Here is a 26,509-nt window from a genome sequence, read left to right on the forward strand (position 1 = left end):
CTTTTTTTTTACTGCTTAGTACATCTCCCCCTTAATCAGCACCCTGTGAGCAGCCTATGTACAGTATATAACAAGGGATGCAGTTAATATACCAGCATTCAGAAGACCGATGCCAGAATCCCAACAGCCAGTAAAATTCCAGCGGTCGGAATACCGACTTCAGCCCACTATTTCCACTCGGGTGGTGGGCCCACGCCACCACCTGAGTGGGAATAGATCCTGTGGTGAGCGCAGTGAGCCACCGGGCCCGAAGTGTGGCAAGTGCAGCAAGCCCGTGAGGGGACCCACTGCACTCACTGCCAGGATTCTGCCTGGTGGGATGCCACATTTGGGATCCTGACAGCCGGCATCCTGTCAGCTGGCATTACATACGTATTCCGATACAGGTTGAGTATCCCATATCCAAATATTCCGAAATACGGAATATTCCGAAATACGGACTTTTTTGAGTGAGAGTAAGATAGTGAAACCTTTGTTTTTTGATGGCTCAATGTACACAAACTTTGTTTAATATTCAAAGTTATTAATAATATTGTATTAATTGACCTTCAGGCTGTGTATATAAGGTGTATATGAAGCATAAATGAAATGTGTGAATGTAGACACACTTTGTTTAATGCACAAAGTTATAAAAAATATTGGCTAAAATTACCTTCAAGCTGTGTGTTTAGGGTGTATATGTAACATAAATGCATTCTGTGCTTAGATTTAGGTCCCATCATCATAAGATCTCATTATGATATGCAATTATTCCAAAATACGGAAAAATCCGATATCCAAAATACCTCTGGTCCCAAGCATTTTGGATAAGGGATACTCAACCTGTAATAGAGCAGACAGCAGTAAGAGCCTTGTCTGTTCCCCTGACTAAGGAAACCTTTACATTACTTTATAAACTGTCCAGTTAACAACCAGACAAGAAGCAACACTACATGTCTAACATGTACTTTAGGATGACGCAACTGTTTAATGTATTTATTACAACTCTTTTACTTTGCTTGACACTGCTATTCTCTGGCACTCCTTGGCAACACTTTTCTAGCAGTAAGTCCATTTTCATTCCCACACAAAGGTGGTCATTCCGAGTTGTTCGCTCGCAAGCTGCTTTTAGCAGCTTTACACACGCTAAGCCGCCGCCTACTGGGAGTGAATCTTAGCATAGTAAAATTGCGAACGAAAGATTCTCAAAATTGCGATTACACACCTCTTAGCAGTTTCTGAGTAACTTCAACCTTACTCGGCATCTGCGATCAGTTCAGTGCTTGTCGTTCCTGGTTTGACGTCATAAACACACCCAGCGTTCGCCCAGACACTCCTCCGTTTCTCCAGCCACTCCTGCGTTTTTCCCAGAAACGGTAGCGTTTTTTCCCACACCCCCATAAAACGGCCTGTTTCCGCCCAGAAACACCCACTTCCTGTCAATCACACTCCGATCGCCTGAACGAAGAAAAAGCCATGAGTAAAATACCTAACTGTATAGCAAATTTACTTGGCGCAGTCGCAGTGCGAACATTGCGCATGCGCACTAAGCGGAAATTCGCTGCGATGCGAAAAAAATTACCGAGCGAACAACTCGGAATGACCCCCAAAGTTTTTTTAATAAAACCCCACATAACATTTCCTATGAAATCTGATGAGCAAAAACGCATCAGCGGACTATAGTAAAGGTGCTTTTGGTAGTAGCCTAGCCCTACAGAATGTAGGAAGTTGTTTACTCTCCCAGGATACTGGAAGAGTGTCCCAAAATGTAGGCTAGTACATTCAGGGAGAGTAAGTAAGTATGATTTATTTTTTCTAGTAAAAATAACCTGGTAACTATTTTTTTTTATCAATGGTAAAAGTGCACCATTTCAATTGTTGCATATACAGTACATAACATCTGTTCTGCTGTTACTAATCATTTATGTAAGGTGCACCTATTTGTTAATGTTGACCCACCACATCCTAAGGTGGGAGAGAGGCTGTGCTGCATCTGGTGGTTGGCTCGTGGGTGCTACAAGGTAAGACTAACACACTACTCCCACTCATGCAGGCAATCAGTGGTTACATGACTTTTCCATGTTGAAAGAAAAGTTAAATTTGTGAAGAGGAGTCGTTACCGAATATTAATTAACTTACTGTACAGGCTGGGCACAGCATGGAACTTTTAAGAAACAATCAAGTGACTGGCAGGTTACAGTGTGCTAGTTTGCTTGAAAGGAATATATCATTAAAAATTAAAAAGTTGCTTATTTACCTTATACTACAGAGACTAGCGCTTGTAGATATAAGTGTCTGCTGGCCTATCTATCTAGCAACCATCTATCTTCTATAGTTTTTCTTTAACACTTTCCTTCTGTAAAAATTTTATTTTTACATGCTGTTTGCTTGTTTTTTCTCCCTTTCTTTTTAAAAGATATTCTATCCACAATGTATATTTTCAGCCACCAGCTCCTCAAACACCAGCACTGTTGGGGGTCACGTCACTGTTGTGTTACCCCCACTGGAGCTGCACAGATCTTCCTGTGAGTTATGTTTTGTTTTCACTAAGGAACTGATTGTACAGAGCTGTGGAAAATAACACAAAGTGTTTGTCTCTTCTAGTATGGACATATCCTTTAGTTTTTTTGGTTTTGATATAGAATACAGTAAAAATCTTGGCAGTCGGGATAGGGACAGTCAGAAGACCAACCTACGCCAATATCTTCTTAGGGTGGTGGGAAAGGGAATTTGTGTTCAGTGACTGCAATGACATTTTCACAGACAATATCATCATGTGGGTCAGGTATATCGATGATATCCTGATGATCTGGGAGGGAGATATAGAGACACTACTGCTATTTATTGAGCACTTGAACAACAATGATCTCAATATCCGGCTTACTCATCAGATAAGCCAGGAGGAACTTCCATTCCTAGATGTCCTCATTTACAAAGATGAAAATGATATGATTGCAACAAAATTATATAGAAAAGAGACATCATTCAATACCCTACTACACCAGACCAGTTCCCATTTCCCCCCAACCATAGACAATATTCCAAAGGGAGAATTTTTACGTTTAAGAAGGAACTGTTCCAACGATTTGGACTTTGTGGCACAAAGTAAAGATCTTTCTAATCGATTACGTGAAAGAGGGTATAGTAATACATCGATCAAGAAAGCCAGTAGAAGCGTGCAGACTATCAACAGAGAACAACTGAATTTTCAACAAAAAACAGAAGCAACAAGATTCAAACACTATTAGATTCGTTGGTGGTTTCTGTAAGGAATGGTATCAGGTGAAACAAGCCATTCAGAAACATTGGGGGATTTTACATTTAGACCCCACTTTATCTGAAAAATTAGGACCACGAGTCTCCATGAGTTGGAGGAGGGCAAAAAATGTTAAAGACAGATTGGTTACCAGCCATTTTCAACAATTTCCAGCTAAGCTACAGACCACAACTGGCACGTACCCATGCGGCCATTGCAAAGCGTGCCAGTACATTCATAAGACTGACAATATTCAAGACCGATATGGCAAGAACATTAAATTCAGACACTTCATTAACTGTTCCACAGAAGGCGTGGTGTACTGCATTACTTGCAGTTGCCATAAAAGATACGTAGGGATGACAACAAGACCCTTTAAGCAGAGGATTTTGGAGCATATAGGCTCCATTCGCAACGCCACTAAAGACCTGGAAAGAATGAAGCAGATTACCTCTGTGGCACAACACTTTTTGTATCAGCACGCCGGCCGATGGGACGGACTGAAAGTATGCGGTCTAGAAAAAGTGAAAATGGGCATACGTGGAGGTGACTGGACAAACATACTCCTACGTAAGGAATGTGAATGGACTTTCAAATTAGATTCTCTGCATCCGCAGGGACTAAATGAAACAATTAATTTTGGGGCCTTCCTCCCAATTTGATCATGCATATACTTCTCAGATTTCAGCCTATATATAATTTTCCTCCTTTCCTTCTTACCAATATGCATGTCTATTTACTACATTCATGCATCACTTGTGTGTTTTTTATTTCACACTATAATAATAAAAAAAAAAAAAAAAATTCACTTTGGTTTGACGTGGTTTTTAATCACTTTCATTTGTATTTTACATCACACAATTTCATCTGATTATATTTATACATGCCTAGGACTTACATCAGCATGCTTTATGCACACACTCACTGATTTCGTGTACACTCAGCATACTTTATTCTTTTTCTTTCTCATTTTTCCTCCCACTCACTCAGTTCCTACATCTTTATCACACATCTATTCACTCAGCCATCACAATATAATTCAATCACCATGACTGCATATTATCACCTATTTCCTTACACTTTGCAATTTCTTCTATCGTTTCACAATTTCAATCTCATCTCTTTTCTTTTTCTCTCTATTTCATGCTCAGAAAAGAGTAGGAAAAACCCTTTTGCATAAAAATTTCCCTCTTATCAAACGTTACAAAACTCCTTTATGCAATTATCCTATTTAAATATCCTTTAGTATCATAAGCAATCAGTATAAAAATTAGCAAGTGGATCTCGTAGTTTAACACGCATTTTTTAATTAAGTAATCACTGGCATCTTTCTACATTGCCACTTCAATTAATTGATTAACTAATTTCTCAACCTTTTATTAATTATATATCTCAAATCACCGATAATGAATAATATTTTTTTATAGAGATACTACGGTGCCTTTGTCTTTGTTGTGTTTTTATTTTCGGTTCTCACCCTGGAGTCGATATATACTTACAACACGGCCATAGGTCATTTTCAATTTATATAACAAACCCTTTCCAATCATTAGACCTATTCCCTTCCAAGCATGTTTTTGCTCCCTGTAAACGGCATATTCTCATTATGTTTAAGCTGTAAGCTGTTAGCTCTAATTTAATTAACCAGAACATATGGGCCTCTTCATTTAGCCCAGGTTTCCCTGGCGTCATGCACGGCATTATCAAATATATGATTCCGCTGTGCTAATTAAGCTATTACAGCCGCTATTGGTGGTATTCCCCAATATATTGCGGTTCCCAGCGCCACAATGCTCACGCTACCCGTGAACAAGCTGACTGCGAAACGTACGTTGGGTACGTGTGTGTGGGTCACGGAGAGCGCTCTCACGTGACCGGTCTCAGACCAGCGACGGTGGACAGGAGATCGGGCGAGACGGCCAGTCTGCATACCGCACGGACTTAGGCAGCTCGGCGGCAATTGATGGGACGGGGAGGCGCACAGCCTTTCTCCCCCCTCACCCCTGCTCACTGTCCCCATTATTACTGCAAAGTCAAACGCTCATTTGGGCAAATGTTGTCTCGCTGGTTTTGAGGAGCAAGTATATGCCTAGAATTATCAACTGCAGGTGTTGTGTATTTCCATTCACACCGCCACCCGTGGTATTTAGCTGCTAATTTTTTGTTTGATAATCACCTAAGCTGCTTTTCATGCTTTATACACATAAGTTAGCAGCAATTTGTTCTGCACTATTATCTGTGGCATTTAGCCATCAATTTTTTGCCTGCAAATTATTTAGGCTGTTCTGTATGCTTAACAGATGTAAGTTAAGTATATATTTATAACACAGTGCAGGGCAGAGGTAGTTGTAACGATGTGTGTTTTTTCGTCTTCAAAAATTATCTTTGGCTTCTAAGTATCAGCTTATGTCAAATCCATGGCAACAATTGTATTCTGTTATATCAGCTGCTGGTATGTGAGTGTTCTTGGTTGCATTGTCTAACTAATTGCAGCAAAAATATATATCTCCTTTAAGCACATTTATTTATTTAATTGTGTGCCATTTTTTAGCCAATTTTTCCATCTTCGATACAAATTAAGCATCATACCCAACAATTAAGCATGGATGATTTCTTTATTAATATTGGTGTATCAGAAAATATCATTCAATAATGTTTTCCTGACGGGCAGATTCAATCTGCAATAACAGACACTTGGTTCATCTGAATTTTGTGTTTGCTCTTTATACATGCCTTAAATTATAATAGGCTATTCTTTTTGCTCTGCCTTACGCCACGAACAGGAATAACAGAGGCTCATGTTATCAACCTTTGTTGACCATATGATTTAACCTCTGTATACCCATGTGTTTGGGTCGCTAAACTGGTGCAATGACGGTCAACAAAATTATCTAATAATGAGAAATGCATGTGGCTAAACAGGCACAACAACACACATCCCATACATAAAAGCTACACTCACTGCCCTTTACCACACGTTACCTACTACCATACCACACTGGGTATGCCCAACCCCGTTTTGATCTTGGAGGCAATACAGTGTCGGGCCTGGTTAGTACTTTAGTGGGAGACCACTTAGGAATACCAGGTGTTGTAGGTCTACAGTGGCATTTAATTGGTGATTGCATTTGAACCCACGGAGGGATGGGCATTTGCTTGCTAGATACTGAATTATCACAGTAACAATCCATCAAATATATTCGCAGATCTTACTTTATATATGGCTTAGAAAGTTTAAAGCCATCTCATCATTAAATTGGGTATCTTGTGTTTTTTTATTTATTATTTTTTCTTAGTAATTTTAATTAGTGTACCTAGCCTTTTATTACATATAAACTATTAAAAGTTATGTATTAATTACTTCATTATCACATTTTCATCCACACAGACATCATATCTGCAAGTAACTCTCCGGGAATGAGTGCTCCCAACCAAGGTCATTTTTTCTTCTCTTTTTAATTTAAAATATGGTTGGACCTTTGGGAGCACCGCTGACAATCACCATTTTTTCTGCCCATAGATATTTATTCTGATGGTAGAAGGTGATTTATTTTAGACTATCGTCTAATTTGTCAGTTTTCCTCGGAGCGAATATTTCATTTATTGTTTTCTTCATAATCTCTCTTTTTGATCCTGTGCGGCATTCCCAAACCCAAACCCCCCCCCCCCCCACTTTTCAGTCAGAGAACCCCGACACATCCGGAAACAAATGGTGAGGTTGGGGTTAGGCACTGGGTGGTGGTTAGGCTGCGGGGGTGGGGGTGGTTAGGGTTATCTTGCAGGGGATGAGATGTTTAGGCTTAAACTGCAGGAAGGGCAGGCTAGGGTTAGGCTGCAAGAGCGGTGGGTTAGGGGTAGGATTAGGGGTAGTGTAAAAATCCTTGCTACAATCCGGCAATCCGTATTCTAACTGTCTGGATCCCGAATGCTGGGATTTTGTGACCAAACCCCTTGATATATTCAGTGACTTAGTAAAAGTGCATAGGACATAGGGGGTAATTCAGAGTTGATCGCAGCAGCAAATTTGTTAGCAAAACCATGTGCACTGCAGGGGGGTGGTGGGGGGTGGTGGTGGCAGATATAACATGTGCAGAGAAAGCGTTAGATTTGGGTGGGTTATATTGTTTCTGTGCAGGGTAAATACTCGCTGCTTTATTTTTACACTGCAATTTAGATTTCAGTTTGAATACACCACACCCAAATCTAACTCTCTCTGCACATGTTATATCTGCCCCCCCTGCAGTGCACATGGTTTTGCCCAACTGCTAACAAATTTGCTGCTGCGATCAACTCTGAATTACCCCCCATAGAAACAACTAATAAAACACACACAAAGCCAGTCTGACTATGGTGGTCATTCCGAGTTGTTCGCTCGCTAGCAATTTTTAGCAGCCGTGCAAACGCTATGCTGCCTCCCACTGGGAGTGTATTTTAGCTTAGCAGAACTGCGAACGAAAGGATTGCAGAGTGGCGGCAAACTTTTTTTCTGCAGTTTTATAGTAGCTAGAGATGAGCGGGTTCGGTTTCTCTGAAACCGAACCCGCACGAACTTCATGTTTTTTTCACGGGTCCGAGCAGACTCGGATCCTCCCGCCTTGCTCGGTTAACCCGAGCGCGCCCGAACGTCATCATGACGCTGTCGGATTCTCGCGAGACTCGGATTCTATATAAGGAGCCGCGCGTCGCCGCCATTTTCACACGTGCATTGAGATTGATAGGGAGAGGACGTGGCTGGCGTCCTCTCCATTAGAAATTAGATTAGAAGAGAGAGAGAGATTGTGCAGAGTCAGACAGAGTTTACCACAGTGACCAGTGCAGTTGTTGTTAGTTAACTTTTATTTATTTTAATATAATATATCCGTTCTCTGCTACAGTATATCCGTTCTCTGCCTGAAAAAAAACGATACACAGCAGCAGCCAGTCACACAGTGTGACTCAGTCTGTGTGCACTCAGCTCAGCCCAGTGTGCTGCACATCAATGTATAAAAGGCAAAGCTTATAATAATTGTGGGGGAGACTGGGGAGCACTGCAGGTTGTTATAGCAGGAGCCCCCAGGAGTACATAATATTATATTAATTTAAAATTAAACAGTGCACACTTTTGCTGCAGGAGTGCCACTGCCAGTGTGACTAGTGGTGACCAGTGCCTGACCACCAGTATAGTAGTATATTGTTGTATGTATTGTATACTATCTCTTTATCAACCAGTCTATATTAGCAGCAGACACAGTACAGTGCGGTAGTTCACGGCTGTGGCTACCTCTGTGTCGGCAGTCGGAACTCGGCAGGCAGTCCGTCCATCCATAATTGTATTACAATATATACCACCTAACCGTGGTATTTTTTTTTCTTTCTTTATACCGTCGTCATAGTGTCATACTAGTTGTTACGAGTATACTACTATCTCTTTATCAACCAGTGTACAGTGCGGTAGTTCACGGCTGTGGCTACCTCTGTGTCGGCAGTCGGCAGGCAGTCCGTCCATCCATAATTGTATTATTATTATAATATATACCACCTAACCGTGGTTTTTTTTTCATTCTTTATACCGTCATAGTGTCATACTAGTTGTTACGAGTATACTACTATCTCTTTATCAACCAGTGTACAGTGCGGTAGTTCACGGCTGTGGCTACCTCTGTGTCGGCAGTCGGCAGGCAGTCCGTCCATCCATAATTGTATTATTATTATAATATATACCACCTAACCGTGGTTTTTTTTTCATTCTTTATACCGTCGTCATAGTGTCATACTAGTTGTTACGAGTATACTACTATCTCTTTATCAACCAGTGTACAGTGCGGTAGTTCACGGCTGTGGCTACCTCTGTGTCGGCAGTCGGCAGGCAGTCCGTCCATCCATAATTGTATTATTATTATAATATATACCACCTAACCGTGGTTTTTTTTTCATTCTTTATACCGTCGTCATAGTGTCATACTAGTTGTTACGAGTATACTACTATCTCTTTATCAACCAGTGTACAGTGCGGTAGTTCACGGCTGTGGCTACCTCTGTGTCGGCAGTCGGCAGGCAGTCCGTCCATCCATAATTGTATTATTATTATAATATATACCACCTAACCGTGGTTTTTTTTTCATTCTTTATACCGTCGTCATAGTGTCATACTAGTTGTTACGAGTATACTACTATCTCTTTATCAACCAGTGTACAGTGCGGTAGTTCACGGCTGTGGCTACCTCTGTGTCGGCAGTCGGCAGGCAGTCCGTCCATCCATAATTGTATTATTATTATAATATATACCACCTAACCGTGGTTTTTTTTTCATTCTTTATACCGTCGTCATAGTGTCATACTAGTTGTTACGAGTATACTACTATCTCTTTATCAACCAGTGTACAGTGCGGTAGTTCACGGCTGTGGCTACCTCTGTGTCGGCAGTCGGCAGGCAGTCCGTCCATCCATAATTGTATTATTATTATAATATATACCACCTAACCGTGGTTTTTTTTTCATTCTTTATACCGTCGTCATAGTGTCATACTAGTTGTTACGAGTATACTACTATCTCTTTATCAACCAGTGTACAGTGCGGTAGTTCACGGCTGTGGCTACCTCTGTGTCGGCAGTCGGCAGGCAGTCCGTCCATCCATAATTGTATTATTATTATAATATATACCACCTAACCGTGGTTTTTTTTTCATTCTTTATACCGTCGTCATAGTGTCATACTAGTTGTTACGAGTATACTACTATCTCTTTATCAACCAGTGTACAGTGCGGTAGTTCACGGCTGTGGCTACCTCTGTGTCGGCAGTCGGCAGGCAGTCCGTCCATCCATAATTGTATTATTATTATAATATATACCACCTAACCGTGGTTTTTTTTTCATTCTTTATACCGTCGTCATAGTGTCATACTAGTTGTTACGAGTATACTACTATCTCTTTATCAACCAGTGTACAGTGCGGTAGTTCACGGCTGTGGCTACCTCTGTGTCGGAACTCGGCAGGCAGTCCGTCCATCCATAATTGTATTATATACCACCTAACCGTGGTTTTTTTATACCACCTAACCGTGGCAGTCCGTCCATAATTGTATACTAGTATCCAATCCATCCATCTCCATTGTTTACCTGAGGTGCCTTTTAGTTCTGCCTATAAAATATGGAGAACAAAAAAGTTGAGGTTCCAAAATTAGGGAAAGATCAAGATCCACTTCCACCTCGTGCTGAAGCTGCTGCCACTAGTCATGGCCGAGACGATGAAATGCCAGCAACGTCGTCTGCCAAGGCCGATGCCCAATGTCATAGTACAGAGCATGTCAAATCCAAAACACCAAATATCAGAAAAAAAAGGACTCCAAAACCTAAAATAAAATTGTCGGAGGAGAAGCGTAAACTTGCCAATATGCCATTTACCACACGGAGTGGCAAGGAACGGCTGAGGCCCTGGCCTATGTTCATGGCTAGTGGTTCAGCTTCACATGAGGATGGAAGCACTCAGCCTCTCGCTAGAAAAATGAAAAGACTCAAGCTGGCAAAAGCAGCACAGCAAAGAACTGTGCATTCTTCGAAATCCCAAATCCGAATTCCGAGCCCACCCGCTGGCGGTGATGCAGGGCAGTCTGGAGCGACTGCTGATGCTGACATCTGGTCCGGACTGAAGGACCTGACAACCATTACGGACATGTCGTCTACTGTCACTGCATATGATTCTCTCACCATTGATAGAATGGTGGAGGATTATATGAGTGACCGCATCCAAGTAGGCACGTCACACAGTCCGTACTTATACTGGCAGGAAAAAGAGGCAATTTGGAGGCCCTTGCACAAACTGGCTTTATTCTACCTAAGTTGCCCTCCCACAAGTGTGTACTCCGAAAGAGTGTTTAGTGCCGCCGCTCACCTTGTCAGCAATCGGCGTACGAGGTTACATCCAGAAAATGTGGAGAAGATGATGTTCATTAAAATGAATTATAATCAATTCCTCCGCGGAGACATTGACCAGCAGCAATTGCCTCCACAAAGTACACAGGGAGCTGACATGGTGGATTCCAGTGGGGACGAATTGATAATCTGTGAGGAGGGGGATGTACACGGTGATATATCGGAGGATGATGATGAGGTGGACATCTTGCCTCTGTAGAGCCAGTTTGTGCAAGGAGAGATTAATTGCTTCTTTTTTGGTGGGGGTCCAAACCAACCCGTCATTTCAGTCACAGTCGTGTGGCAGACCCTGTCACTGAAATGATGGGTTGGTTAAAGTGTGCATGTCCTGTTTTGTTTATACAACATAAGGGTGGGTGGGAAGGGCCCAAGGACAATTCCATCTTGCACCTCTTTTTTCTTTTATTTTTCTTTGCGTCATGTGCTGTTTGGGGAGGGTTTTTTGGAAGGGACATCCTGCGTGACACTGCAGTGCCACTCCTAGATGGGCCCGGTGTTTGTGTCGGCCACTAGGGTCGCTTATCTTTCTCACACAGTCAGCTACCTCATTGCGCCTCTTTTTTTCTTTGCGTCATGTGCTGTTTGGGGAGGGTTTTTTGGAAGGGACATCCTGCGTGACACTGCAGTGCCACTCCTAGATGGGCCCGGTGTTTGTGTCGGCCACTAGGGTCGCTTATCTTTCTCACACAGTCAGCTACCTCATTGCGCCTCTTTTTTTCTTTGCGTCATGTGCTGTTTGGGGAGGGTTTTTTGGAAGGGACATCCTGCGTGACACTGCAGTGCCACTCCTAGATGGGCCAGGTGTTTGTGTCGGCCACTAGGGTCGCTAATCTTACTCACACAGCTACCTCATTGCGCCTCTTTTTTTCTTTGCGTCATGTGCTGTTTGGGGAGGGTTTTTTGGAAGGGACATCCTGCGTGACACTGCAGTGCCACTCCTAGATGGGCCCGGTGTTTGTGTCGGCCACTAGGGTCGCTTATCTTTCTCACACAGTCAGCTACCTCATTGCGCCTCTTTTTTTCTTTGCGTCATGTGCTGTTTGGGGAGGGTTTTTTGGAAGGGACATCCTGCGTGACACTGCAGTGCCACTCCTAGATGGGCCCGGTGTTTGTGTCGGCCACTAGGGTCGCTAATCTTACTCACACAGCTACCTCATTGCGCCTCTTTTTTTCTTTGCGTCATGTGCTGTTTGGGGAGGGTTTTTTGGAAGGGACATCCTGCGTGACACTGCAGTGCCACTCCTAGATGGGCCCGGTGTTTGTGTCGGCCACTAGGGTCGCTGAGCTTAGTCATCCAGCGACCTCGGTGCAAATTTTAGGACTAAAAATAATATTGTGAGGTGTAAGGTGTTCAGAATAGACTGAAAATGAGTGTTAATTATGGTTATTGAGGTTAATAATACTATGGGATCAAAATGACCCCCAAATTCAATGTTTTAAGATGTTTTTTAGGGTTTTTTGAAAAAACCACCCGAATCCAAAACACACCCGAATCCGACAAAAAAAATTCGGTGAGGTTTTGCCAAAACGCGGTCGAACCCAAAACACGGCCGCGGAACCGAACCCAAAACCAAAACACAAAACCCGAAAAATTTCAGGCGCTCATCTCTAGTAGCTCAATACCTACTCAGTGCTTGCGATCACTTCAGACTGTTCAGTTCCTGTTTTGACGTCACAAACACGCCCTGCGTTCGCCCAGCCACGCCTGCGTTTTTCTTGGCACGCCTGTGTTTTTCCTGGCAAGCCTGCGTTTTTCCGAACACTCCCTGAAAACGGTCAGTTGACACCCAGAAACGCCCTCTTCCTGTCAATCACTCTGCGGCCAGCAGTGCGACGAAAAGCTTTGCTAGACCTTGTGTGAAACTACATCGTTCGTTGCATTAGTATGACACGCGTGCGCATTGCACCGCATGCGCATGCGCAGAAGTGCCTTTTTTTGCCTCATCGCTGCAGAGAGAAGGAAAGCAGCTAGCGATCAACTCGGAATGACCCCCTATAATCATATGTTTTCGGATGCCCCCCCTTAGCCACTATTGTCTTCTCTCATCATTTTAGTGATATGTAAAAACTAGTGCAAAAGAATGATCATGTTAACACCAAACCTTACAAAACACTAAGAACATAATTTTGTGCTTGCTGTAAGTAGATTTTTAACATAGCAAGGTTAAAAAGGATTGATTAAGTTGAACTTTTCAAAAATGTCTGATATTCTTATCCAGGCTTTTACCAAACAGCACCTTTAATAGGGAGGAAGCAGTGGCGGTTAGCTCTCCCATCAGGCCAGAAAAGTAGAAGAGTTAAGAGCGATGTTGAGATTCGGTTGAGGAGGAGCTGGTGATTTTGGGGCCGATTCAGACCTGATCGCTAGGCTGCGTTTTCTCACAGCCTGCTATGAGATCTGAACTGCACATGCTTATGCACCGCAATGCACAGACGCGACGGACTGCAGCAACGGGGATTGCTGGCCAGCGACGGGATGGTGCAAAATTTCCGAATGCACGGGCGATCGCAAGGACATTAACAGGAAGAGGAAATTTGTGGGTGGCAACTGACCATTTTCTGGGAGTGTTTGGAAGAACGCAGGCGTGTCCATGCATTTGCAGGGAGGGTTCCTGACGTCAATTCTGGTCCCGGACAGGCTGATGTGATTGCAGCAGCTGAGTAAGTCCTGGGCTGCGCAGAGACTGCACATAATAAGTTTGTACAGCTCTGCCACACATGCGTTGCACACATGCATAGCTAAAATACCCTATAGGCAGCGACTATCTGATCGCAGCAGTGCAAAAATTGCTGCCCAGCGATCAGGTCTGAATTACACCCTTTGGCAGAGGGACTGACACAGCTTCCCTGAGTTGGAAGTGTATTACTATGCCATTTCTAGAACAGCATTATCAGGACCAGCAGCGATGTTAAGGCTGTGGAGTTGGTAGTGGGGAGACTGAGACATACACCATCCAGAGAGGATGCTTCTAAGTGTGACAGCACAACATAGGTGGAAACAGCTCTGATTGGAGCGGTCAACTACAGGCACTAAGCACGGGGTAGTTCATCATAGGTGGTGAACTCAGCATTTCGAACAGCAGGAGTCATAAGGTAACAAACATACACCTAAGCTAGCTCCAATCCCCTGCATGCCTCTCCTAAAGTCAGTCTGACACCAACAGCGCAAGTAGCAGAGATGAGAGTAGTTAATATCAGGAGGGAAGTACAGCTACCCAACTGTTAAATCTTAAGATAACTCCTTATACACAAGGATAGTCTGAATAATCTTTTAGTGCTGACTTTCACCACAGTGTATATTTAGAAAATTATTCACAGTGACATATTGCTCCCTGATGGCTCAATGCCTGGATTTTGCAACTATGTAACTGCAAACACTACTGAAGAAATTCTTAAAAAGTGTCTGCATCTGCATGTGAATGTGTTTTTGCCTAATTTCACACCTGCACAATGAAGCTGACAGGCATCAGGACCAGTGCACAAGCGGCTTGACTGCACATGTGCAACCTCCCTGGCTTCTTTGGACTGCATCGGCTGCAGATCATAGAAGCTGTCTAGGGCTGACAATCAGACAGGGACTAGTTTCATACATGGAGCCAGCTCTCTGCTAATCACAACCCGGTGTGGCAGTCTCAGAGGGAGGAAACACCTCCCATAGGGACTGCCTGTCCTGTGAGTGACTGGCAGGTAAGACTTCCAGTAACAAGTCACTGCCAGTCACAGTGTAGCCTCACTCACTCTCACTCACGAATTGTACTTGGGAAAGCACTTGTGCATCTGGCATTGTGGGGCATTTGTGTATCTGGCACTGTGGGGCATTTGTGTATCTGGCACTGCGGGGCATATGTGTATCTGGCACTGTGGGGGCATATTTGTATCTGGCACTATTGGGGTCAAATGTGTATCTGGCACAATTTGGGTTTATATGTGTATCTGGCCCCCCATTTTCATTGACTACCCCCCATGTGGCATGTGGCCACACCCATTTTTTGGTCACAGAGTACTCCTAAGACATTTTTTCTACTTGCACCACTGTTCAGTACCTATATTAAATTGCAGTAGTAATCCCCCTAATTTAATTTAATATAAAGCTAACAATTCGGAACCGTCAGTATTCAGGGTCCACTAGTAGAATGTGAGATTTGTGCACCACTGAGGTTAACCTACAGTAGATTAATATACAGAGAGACTTAATTGTAGTATAAACTAAGGACATTAAATATATAATTATACTTGTTGAAGTCTGTACTAAGTGCATTAGTTTAATAGGTTGTGCCATTTATTACCGTAATAGCATGTTAAGCCCTGTTACAAGCAAAACAATCTAGATTTAGGAAGTTTAATGTAAATAATGAATTCAGTAGTTTTGAAAGACAGTTGTGCACTTTAAATATAATAAACTGTTTATTACCTAATTACCTGCTTCACTTGCACAGAGATTTAGGGGTGTATTCAATTGATGTCGGAAAAGGATCTGACATCTCAGTATTCAATTAGCGGCCAAATCCGAACTTTTTTAAATGGGGCTAAAACCTGTCGGATTTGGCCGCAAATCCGACAAGACACGTGGACCGGTGGCTTAAGCCGCTGATTCATGTGCTTTCTGAGAAGTCAGACTTTCTGACTTGTCGGATAAACGGGAGTATGATTGAATAGGTCGAATCTGGATTTGACCAAAAACTCCTGTTAATCCGACAAGTCTGAAAATCCAACTTGAATTGAATACACCCCATAGAGGAAAATATTCTCAATTGAAGTGTTCCTGAAAAATGAAGATAAAATTTGTGTATTTACATATTTGGGTTCATTATGTGCGAGTTATATAAAGCGTATAACATTTCCAGTTTGAAACAGTGGTCCTCATTCAGCATTGACTGCATTTGCAGAGCTGCTCGAAGGCATTTTTGCAAATGCGATCACTAAATATGCAAAACACCTTCTTGCTGCATTTGCAATCCCAGCACTGTGGCTGGCATAGCAGCCTGGGATCAACATTGTGACTGATGGTCACGAGGTTCCCCCCGTAAACGGCCAGCTGAGTAAGCCTTAGCTTACGCAGGCTGCCCATTGCAGGGGAACTTGTGAAGTCAATAAATTTGCATCTCTAGATGCAGACCTTGGCCTCACCACTCCTGGAAAATGGGTACCACATACCCCCATTTCCGGCAATGCTGGCTGCCACCGAATGTCTGCCTGTCAATCAGGCAGAGGCTTACGGAGGGCTGCCTGTGCTAGTTGACAAGAAGGGACATAAATGCAATCAACAGGGTTAGCCTAAAAGAAAAATACCTGTGTAGATGGGATGCATTTAGCATCCCAGCAGTCGGGATGCCGGTAGTCATGTGACCGAAGCTGGAATCACGACCCCACTCTGTAGACCGGCATTGGAACACCGACAGACGATATCCTGAAGGTAAGTTTTGGGGTTGCTGTTAGGCTAGGGCCTGGGGCTGAGAGTTAGGCACTATGGAGGGTTAGGCTTAGGCACTAGGAGAGGGGTTAGCCCTTGCCGTTGCCCCCAGATGGTAAGGGTTAGGTTATGGGAGGTGGGGGGTAACATACTTACTCAGCTCCTACGTCACAATGTGACCATCAGGATCCCGACAAACCTGTGTAGAAAGAGAATAGGGTAACTTGCCTCTTTGTTGTCGGTAGAAACTAGCGGAAGAAGATCAGAGAAGAAAGATAAAAGATAAGTAAAAACAAAATCCTCTTCATCTACCACGTTCCAGTGAATTTAACCTGTGAGTATCCTTAATACCTCTAAGAGATAGTAAGCAGCTTTCAAAATGTGTCACAGTGCAGCTGCATTCAAAGTCACTTATATAGTGTACTGGGTACTTAGATTTGTGTGCTTGTCGCAATGGAGTTGGTATAAGAGTTAGAGATGTGCACCGGACCATTTTTGCTGATTTTGGTTCTAATTAATTTTCAGGTTTTGGTTTTACCAAAACCGCCCTCACTGGTTTTGGCTTCGTATTTTTTTTTTTAAATGTACAAAAAAAGCTGAAGTCACATAATTTGGGCCTTTTTCTGTTCGTACAGTATTATTAACCTCAATATCATTAATTTCCAGTCACTTTTGAACACCTCACAGCTCACAATATTGTTCACCAACATAGGCCAAAGGTTGGCTGGCTAAACTAAGCAACAAAGCAGTGGTGCAAACACATTATTTCTGTTTAAAAATGTCATGTATTAGCATAAACCAATGGAACCAACTCGCCAGTACTTTAAATAGAAAACAATACAACACAACAATTTAGTAAGAATCGTGTGTTGAATAGCATTGCTCTAAAGTAGTAGTAGTTAAGTAGTCATAGTTAACAAACAGCTGTTAAGTTCGATTAACTTACAAAGAAAAGCAATACATACGCACACTGTGGTTTGAGCCGCTGCGGGCGCTAATCAAATACATACAACAGCTACATTGTGCATATACGTTGCGTATACACGCCGACACGTTATGCACACAATATAGTGACACATGTGACTGAATACGCTTTACCCCAAACAAGAATGGAATGTGACACCAGTAGTTAAATGTAATGTTGTGGTCCAACGCATCAACAGTATTTACTTAAGAATATACAGAAAAAAAAGGTACAACAATATACAGGGAAGAGCTACAACCAATAATACATACGTTTAAACGCGGGCGCTCCTGGATCCAGGCCTCAGTCAGTCTTGGCAAGATGACCTCAGAGAATAGGGACTGAGCCTGGTCAGGAGGCCTCTCTTTTATGCAGTTTGTCCAAATACAGTACAATGGGAAATGTAAGCTCTTCTTTCATAGGTCAGAGGTCAAGTTATTTACAGTACATGAGGGGTCATAGGCTGGTTTGAACCAGTGGGCGATGCTTGGTCCAGGGTGCACTTGCAGGTGTTCGCCTCTGGTTTCCCGCCAAATATCCTGAGTACAGTATCAGTTTGCGAATATTACAATTCTGCGTATATCTACACACGGAAACATGCGATAAACTGCAAATAGCAACCGGAATGTAGACCTCAAAATACTGCACATCTGGATACCAAACACTAAGTCCTCTCATTGCTCCATCCCCTCACATCATGTAAAGCTGAATATCTCTGTTGTTTTACCTTTTAAGTGTATGCAAGTTGCTGACAAAGTGTATGGAGACTATGTGAATAAAGTATTGAATATGTCTTTGTGGCTTTTCTGTGCGAATGCCTGTGCTACCGTATATACTCTTGCCAGTCTACGTAACTTGCGTGCAGGAGCGGATCTTGGTGCGGGCAAGCAGTGCCTTTGCCCGGGGCGCTGCGGCCTGGGGGCGCGGCCGCAGTCACCCCGAAGGCACCGCCGCCTGCCCGCACTCCGCTCCCCGCTCCACGGCTGCAGCAGACGCCGTGGGCTGTGTGGGCGTTCGCTGCAGCCGGCTCCAGGCACAGACACTAGAGGTCGTTATTGACCTCTAGTGTCTGTGCGGCGCTATGGGAGAGACGTCATCATTGACGTCTCTCCCATAGAGAGGAGCGGGCAGCCCGACTGATGGAGCAGCAGAAGAAGCAGGAGCGGGGCAGTGGTAAGTATTGTTTTTATTATTTTGTGTGTGTGTTTGTAAGCGGGGGGCACAGCGAAAGGGGGCACATAAAGAGGGGGCACAGTGACAGAGGGCAAATAAAGAGGGGGCACAGCGACGGGCAAAATAAAGAGGGGGCACAGCAACAGGGGGCAAATAAAGAGGGGGCACAGCAACAGGGGGCAAATAAAGAGGGGGCACAGCGACTGGGGGCAAATAAAGAGGGGGTACAGCGACAGGGGGCAAATAAAGAGGGGGCACAGCAACAGGGGGCAAATAAAGAGGGGGCACAGCGACAGGGGGCAAATAAACTGGGGGGCACAGCTACTGGGAGCATAACTGGCCACGCCCCACCCCTATGAAGCCCCCAACCGCAACCTAACTGTTTTGCCACGGGGGGGGCGCCAGTGGAAACTCTCGCACTGGGCGCCACAAGGGGTAGAACCGGCCCTGCTTGCGTGTATGCGTATGCACGGCGGTAACACGCACGGACAGAGGCCACTCTGTTTGGAGTTTACATGTTGTGTGTATGTAATATTTTTGACTTTGACACAGCAAAAGTAAAAAAAAAACACGTAAACAATGTGTAAAATAGCAACAGCCGATGTGGATACCCCAAGTGCACATGCCCCCCCCCCCCCCGCACATTCCTGTTCTTAGTGCTCATTCTGGGGGCACTGGGCAGCTGATGGCTGGCACTCTGTGCCCATGTAAAGCCCCGATCAATAAGCCTTTTTGTTGAGCAGCTCCCAAAATGTCCCCAACCATAAAAGCAGAATTCTGTAACTGCGGAATACAGTGCAGGTTGGGTACAATGCAGGTTACAGTGCAGATCGGATACAGTGCATGTCGTATATAGTGCATGCCAGACACAGTGCAGGTCCGACCCACATAGTTTTTACCAATCAAAAGTTTTCAGCAGCAAGTAACACAGACTGCAGCTGAACTGTAGGAGTGATGGCAGTTGTAATACACAAGACATGAGAAATTTAGGCAGGATTGTGACACACTCCTCTCCCTGACCCCATCAATGTTTAATGTATAGCACAACACTCTCCCCAGCCCCTTCAATTTCAACAGCACAGCACTCCCCCCTCCTCCTTCAATGTTCACAGCACCCCCTTTAATGTTCACACAACAGTCAACTCTACCAGAGCCGATCCTAGCCAATTTGATGCCCTAGGCAAGATTTTGCCTGGAGCCCCTTAGCACCACTGCTAGTTCCGCATCTGACCCAGCACCCCTCAGGCAGTGGGGCCCACCGGGGGTTTATTCTGTGCCCCTGTGGACCAGTCCAACCCTGCATAATGCCACTCAAAAATGCACCTTACACAATTGCCGCACATTAGTAATGCCCGTACTACACAAAATTGCCACACAATATTGCACCGTAGACATATTCCCCACATTAGTAATGCTAGTAGCTTTTTTTTTTTTTTTTTAAATAAAACTTTATTTTGCTTGCTGGCAGTCAGTGGTGCCGTGGCTGTAGGGAGACAGTGTCTCCGCAAAAGTCCATGGGAGGAGCTGCTGCTGCCCATTTTTGATGCTCCCCGCTGCCCTCACTGACTGTTCCTGGCCTGTAAGTTCCGATTGTAGTAGCCATCCCAAATCAGGACCTCCGCCCAAGGGCAGATCTAGAAGAAAATGAGAAGGGGAGGGCACAATGATAGGGGGATGAAGGAGTGGTCAGCTTGTGCATCACAGCATGCAACTCATGGTATTCACGGGGTGGGTACATGCTTGCACTAAAGGGGCATGTCCTCTCTACAAGGGATGTGGCCTCGCAGGGTATGCCATCCCTTGCAAGTCTCACCCCTTATTTTTTTTTTGGACACAAATACATTTGTCCAGATACTGTGCTCTTGCTGGTTGGACACAGAGGGCAGCAATGTTCAGATACTGCCATACTTGCTGGTTACATAAAAAGACAAGTAACAAAAATGTAGCAACTGTCCACTCTATCCACTGTTCAGTGTGTTTGCTGGTGTCTGTTATCCCCGGCGACCGCATGCCCTTTACTTTATACTTTGGGAGGGATATGCTCTGCCCTCCAATCTATCTGACGCGTCCAGAAGCTGTGATGCACTGACGTTTCATATAGATATAGCGCAATGCAACTAACTGACCACGTTACAGTGCTGGTGGCAGGGGAATTCTATGGCATGGACTGGCCACCGCTGGTGTAGTTATAGGTGGTGGCCGGCCGTGACCCTTGGCAGTAGCATGGCCCGTGGGCACATGGCACCCTGCCCACCTGGGCCAGCCCGCCTCTGTGAGGACTGCAGAAATCTCAGGCGTCACCCTCTCTGAAAGCTTTCTTCCTAGAATACCTTACTCACCTGGCTCCCAAGAGCATTGAACATTGTTACTGCAGCAATTCAACTGTTTACAGTGCATAATGATACATCATTTCTTTGATGGCGCACCCTCAATTTCTATATTACAGTCATTTAACTGTGTAAAGATTAATTGAACTATTACCAATATATTTTCCTTGGGCACAAATTCATATTAGTATATATATGTTCAGTATAAACACTATTTCCAACACAGCATAGGAACCTCTCTCCTGCACTCTAATTGGCTGGTGCAAATACCATTGCACACCGACAGCTAAAAGTAGATGCAGGCTCTATAAGCCATATATTTTCTGTACCAATTTAGGTTCTCTCATTGAAAACTCGATGAAAATTTAGCAGATGATCAAAAGCAGAAACCAGGTACAGTATTTGATCTCAAATTACTGTTCATTTAGATAGAGACTAGGACAAGGCTGATACTGGAAGTATTCAGCAGTACATTGTATTGTATTGTATTGTTTTGTAGTCTGGTAAAACTATTGTGTTGCCATTAAAATGTTACAGTTAACACATTCTAGCAAGTGTTTCTCCATTCTCTGAAAATACTGCAATAAGACAAAAACAGAAAAATACTTGATGATTTTCTGATAATAGAAAGCTGTAACTCTGAGGTAATTGATACTCTGTTATAGTGTTATCTGTAACAAATCTATCAGCAAGTAAGCTACCAGACTTACTTGCCTTTTTACGGGTCTTTTGAAACTTGCCAGCAGTAGTCAATACATTTATATATTAACCCTAATTGGAGAGTTTCAATCTCAGCTCCATAGCAATGACTTTAGCTGTGCCACAACATAATATGCTTCATTTTTATTAAATGTTTGTATGTGTGTGTGAGTCTTTGTTTCTAAAATAAAAGTTACATTTTAACTATAAGAACATACAAAGAGTGCTCCAAAAAATAGAGTTTTCTTTCTTCTCCCCTTTACCTGCTTGAATATATAACTCTAGGGAGCACCACCAGTCTCTTATATGTATCTTATATTAATATTCATTTTAAATTTCCTACACATTAAAGTCTCTCACTAGTACCTTTGGAGGGTGAAATCCAGTGCGCTTTTCCCCAAAAAAAAAAAACAACCCACTCTTTGCCATACATTCCTCTCAGAACAGTGATACAAAAGATGGAAACTGTGCATAATCAAATCATATGCTCATCACAGGTGGGTGTAAGGGTGGAGTTAATCTAGACAAAAAAAAACAACAACACAGAATCCTGCAGCACACTGCAATGGGTCTGCAATAGAGACATACATTCTGCATAATACATTCAGAGGACTTAGTCACACACTTTTGCAAATATATGATAAGCCACAGTTTTGGGAAACTAGACCATATTACAGATACATTTGTTCAGAGATCAAACATTTCAAGATCCCTCTCTAGGAACACAGTTTGTCTCCATATAGCAGTGGAGACTGCATCAGTGCATCTGGACTGCAGGCTTGCCAGTCACCCATGAGAAGTTACAAGTTATTATTCTTATTTTATAAAGTCCAATGTGTGAGTGGCCGGGAAGTGGGTATTGGGGGATGACAGTTGGTGGACTGCATCTTGCCTGGGGCAAGGGGACATTTTTCACTGGCCTTTATTTATTTATTTATTGAGCAACAGGGGCATAACTTATTCCTTGAGCATCCTGGATGCTTTTGTTGATATATTGAACAACTGGGGCTCTATTATTGATTAAATAAGCAACAGAGTCTTGAGGCCTGGTACAAGTGCCCCCCTTGTAACCTTCTGTCACTAAGCCTTGTTGCAAATGCACTAAGTTTATGCTAGTATATGTCTATTCACTAACACCTATATTTAATCAGGGCTTTGATTGTTCTGATAGCATGCTCTATTAGGTTTAGGTAAACCTTAGAAAATCACTCTAGTGCATCAATTGTAACTCTCCATCTTGCAGTAGAAAAAAAGATTGCTAGAACACACACACTTAAACATAATACAGATTGATTATCCCTTATCCAAAATGCTTGGGACCAGAAGTATTTTGGATATCGGATTTTCCTGTATTTTGGAATAATTGCATACCATAATGAGATATCATGGCGATGGGACCCAAGTCTAAGCACAGAATGAATCTATGTTATACACACAGCCTGAAGGTCATTTTAGCCAATATTTTTAATAACTTTGTGCATTAAACAAAGTGTGTGTACATTCACACATTTCATTTATGTTTCATATACACCTTATACACACAGCCTGAAGGTCATTTAACACAATATTTTTAATAACTTTGTGTATTAAACAAAGTTTGTGTACATTGATCCATCAGAAAACAAAGGTTTCACTATCTCACTCTCACTTAAAAAAATTCTGTATTTTGGAATATTTGGATATGGGATACTCAACCTCTATATGCATAAACAAGTAAGAAAATCACCTATCAGCATCAGTGACATATTGTCAGTCAGCCAATTACAAGCAGTTTGCTAGAGCAGGCAACCATCATCATCATCATCATCATCATCATCACCACTGTGCATTTACAACTGCCCTCAAATTCCCATGTTTTGTACAGCTCGGACGGGAGTATATGCTTCTCTTAGTGTAATTAGCCTAAATTAGTTCTCCCCTTTCCTGAACAATCCCACAATTCCAGGTGTCAGTAGTCATTCCAGTTTCACCCAAATCTGCATATGTGCATAAGTCTGTGGCATTTAATTTAAGTACTGTAGGTAGGTTGAGCAAATAAGTCATAGTCAGGGAAAGCTGACTGCATCTATAGATTGAAAGCTTGTAAATAGCCTAAGTTTCTAAAAAACAAGTCTAATTGGTAAATCATTTTTTGTGCATCAGGAAACTTTTTATTGAGAAGAAGCTTGTTTTCCAGCAGAGGTGACAAGAATAGAGATATTATTTTCAACAAGGTCATTCGCATCAAAGCAGGGATGTGCAATAAAGAATAAAATGTAGATTTAATGCTGGAATCAATGGAGCATAAACAAGTAAAGCAAGGAAAAGGTACTGGCTAAAATTTATGGAGAAGTCAATAACTACTTTTATTTTGAAAAAGGTCAATTAGGACATTTAGCCCCAAAAATGTTAAAGGCTTTATTACTGTTGATGTTTTTTTTTACTGCGTGCATTCTGTAATTTGTCACAAGATAACCACATACAGCAGGCAAAATACAAAATAAGCAAAATCACAATATATACTGTACAGTATATGTGTGTGTGTATACATATACAGTCCAAATGCACCCTTTAGGTCAGTTTTACATATAAAACTTAAACAATATAGAACTCTATATACTGTATATATACTGCATATGTGTCTGTGTGTGGGGTTCACTACGGCTGGCCGGCGGTCGGGCTCCCGGCGACCAGCATCCCGGCGCCGGGAGCCCGACCGCCGGCTTACCGACAGCTTGGCGAGCGCAAATGAGCCCCTTGCGGGCTCGCTGCGCTCGCCACGCTACGGGCACGGTGGCGCGCTACGCGCGCCACACTATTTTATTCTCCCTCTATGGGGGTCGTGGACCCCCACGAGGGAAAATAATTGTCGGTATTCCGGCTGTCGGGCTCCCGGCGCCGGTATACTGAGCGCCGGGAGCCCGACCGCCGGCAAACAGAAGACCACCCTGTGTGTGTGTATATATACAGTCCAAATACACCCTTTAGGTCAGTTTTATATATAAAACAAACAATATAGAACTCCTAAGTATAATGTTGTAGTATAATGTATAATGTTGTAGTTCGATTTTTAGTGGCACTTTTATCAATATTATTTTTGCTAAAATAATGTGAAAACAGGTATTTTCTAGAGATGAGCGGGTTCGGTTCCTCGGAATCCGAACCCGCCCGAACTTCAGGTTTTTTTACACGGGGCCGAGCGACTCGGATCTTCCCGCCTTGCTCGGTTAACCCGAGCGCGCCCGAACGTCATCATCCCGCTGTCGGATTCTCGCGAGGCTCGTATTCTATCGCGAGACTCGGATTCTATATAAGGAGCCGCGCGTCGCCGCCATTTTCACACGTGCATTGAGATTGATAGGGAGAGGACGTGGCTGGCGTCCTCTCCGTTTAGACTAGAGTACTAGAGAGAGACACAAATTTTGGGGAGCATATTATTAGGAGGAGTACTACTTGCTGCTGATAGTGTGACCAGTGACCACCAGTTTAATTAATCCGTTCTCTGCCTGACACAGTCACATACCATATCTGTGCTCAGCCCAGTGTGCTGCATCATATGTAATACTGTATATCATTATCTGACTGTGCTGAGTGCTCACTGCTCACACAGCTTAATTGTGGGGGAGACTGGGGAGCAGTTATAGCAGGAGTACATATTTTAAGTACAGTGCACACTTTTGCTGCCAGAGTGCCACTGCCAGTGTGACTGACCAGTGACCACTGACCACCAGTATTGTGATTGTCTGCTGACCACCAGTATATTGTGATTGTCTGCCTGAAAAAGTTAAACACTCATCGTGTGGTGTTTTTATAAACGCATTCTGCAGACAGTGTCCAGCAGGTCCGTCATTACATAATATATATACCTGTCCGGCTGCAGTACTAGTGTGATATATATATATTTTAATTTTATCTCATTATCATCCAGTCTATATTAGCAGCAGACACAGTACGGTAGTCCACGGCTGTAGCTACCTCTGTGTCGGCAGTCGCTCGTCCATCCATAATTGTATACCACCTACCCGTGGTTTTTTTTTTCTATCTTCTTGATACTAGTAGCTTACTTTAGGAGTCTGCAGTGCTGAGTCTGACAGACAGTGTCCAGCAGGTCCGTCATTACATAATATATACCTGTCCGGCTGCAGTACTAGTGTGATATATATATATATTTTAATTTTATCTCATTATCATCCAGTCTATATTAGTAGCAGACACAGTACGGTAGTCCACGGCTGTAGCTACCTCTGTGTCGGCAGTCGCTCGTCCATCCATAATTGTATACCACCTACCCGTGGTTTTTTTTTTCTATCTTCTTGATACTAGTAGCTTACTTTAGGAGTCTGCAGTGCTGACAGACAGTGTCCAGCAGGTCCGTCATTACATAATATATACCTGTCCGGCTGCAGTACTAGTGTGATATATATATATATTTTAATTTTATCTCATTATCATCCAGTCTATATTAGCAGCAGACACAGTACGGTAGTCCATGGCTGTAGCTACCTCTGTGTCGGCAGTCGCTCGTCCATCCATAATTGTATACCACCTACCCGTGGTTTTTTTTTCTATCTTCTTGATACTAGTAGCTTACTTTAGGAGTCTGCAGTGCTGAGTCTGACAGACAGTGTCCAGCAGGTCCGTCATTACATAATATATACCTGTCCGGCTGCAGTACTAGTGTGATATATATATATATATATTTTAATTTTATCTCATTATCATCCAGTCTATATTAGCAGCAGACACAGTACGGTAGTCCACGGCTGTAGCTACCTCTGTGTCGGCAGTCGCTGGTCCATCCATAATTGTATAC

The 26,509-nt window shown here is 43.2% G+C and overlaps 1 long non-coding RNA gene and 1 pseudogene across 1 annotated transcript in view; one reads left to right on the forward strand and one right to left on the reverse strand.

Moving 5' to 3' along the window:
• Positions 1–16,754, reverse strand: part of LOC134929173 (uncharacterized) — a 37,998-nt gene extending 21,244 nt beyond the window's left edge. Inside the window, exon 1 of the long non-coding RNA XR_010178347.1 lies at positions 16,711–16,754. This is a non-coding gene — a long non-coding RNA (uncharacterized LOC134929173). The remainder of the gene's footprint in view (positions 1–16,710) is intronic.
• LOC134929873 (5S ribosomal RNA) lies at positions 6,216–6,335 on the forward strand (annotated as a pseudogene).
• Positions 16,755–26,509: the final 9,755 nt, after the last annotated feature.

The sequence above is a fragment of the Pseudophryne corroboree genome, chromosome 5, assembly GCF_028390025.1.
Source record: "Pseudophryne corroboree isolate aPseCor3 chromosome 5, aPseCor3.hap2, whole genome shotgun sequence".
NCBI classification, from domain to species: Eukaryota; Metazoa; Chordata; class Amphibia; order Anura; family Myobatrachidae; genus Pseudophryne; species Pseudophryne corroboree.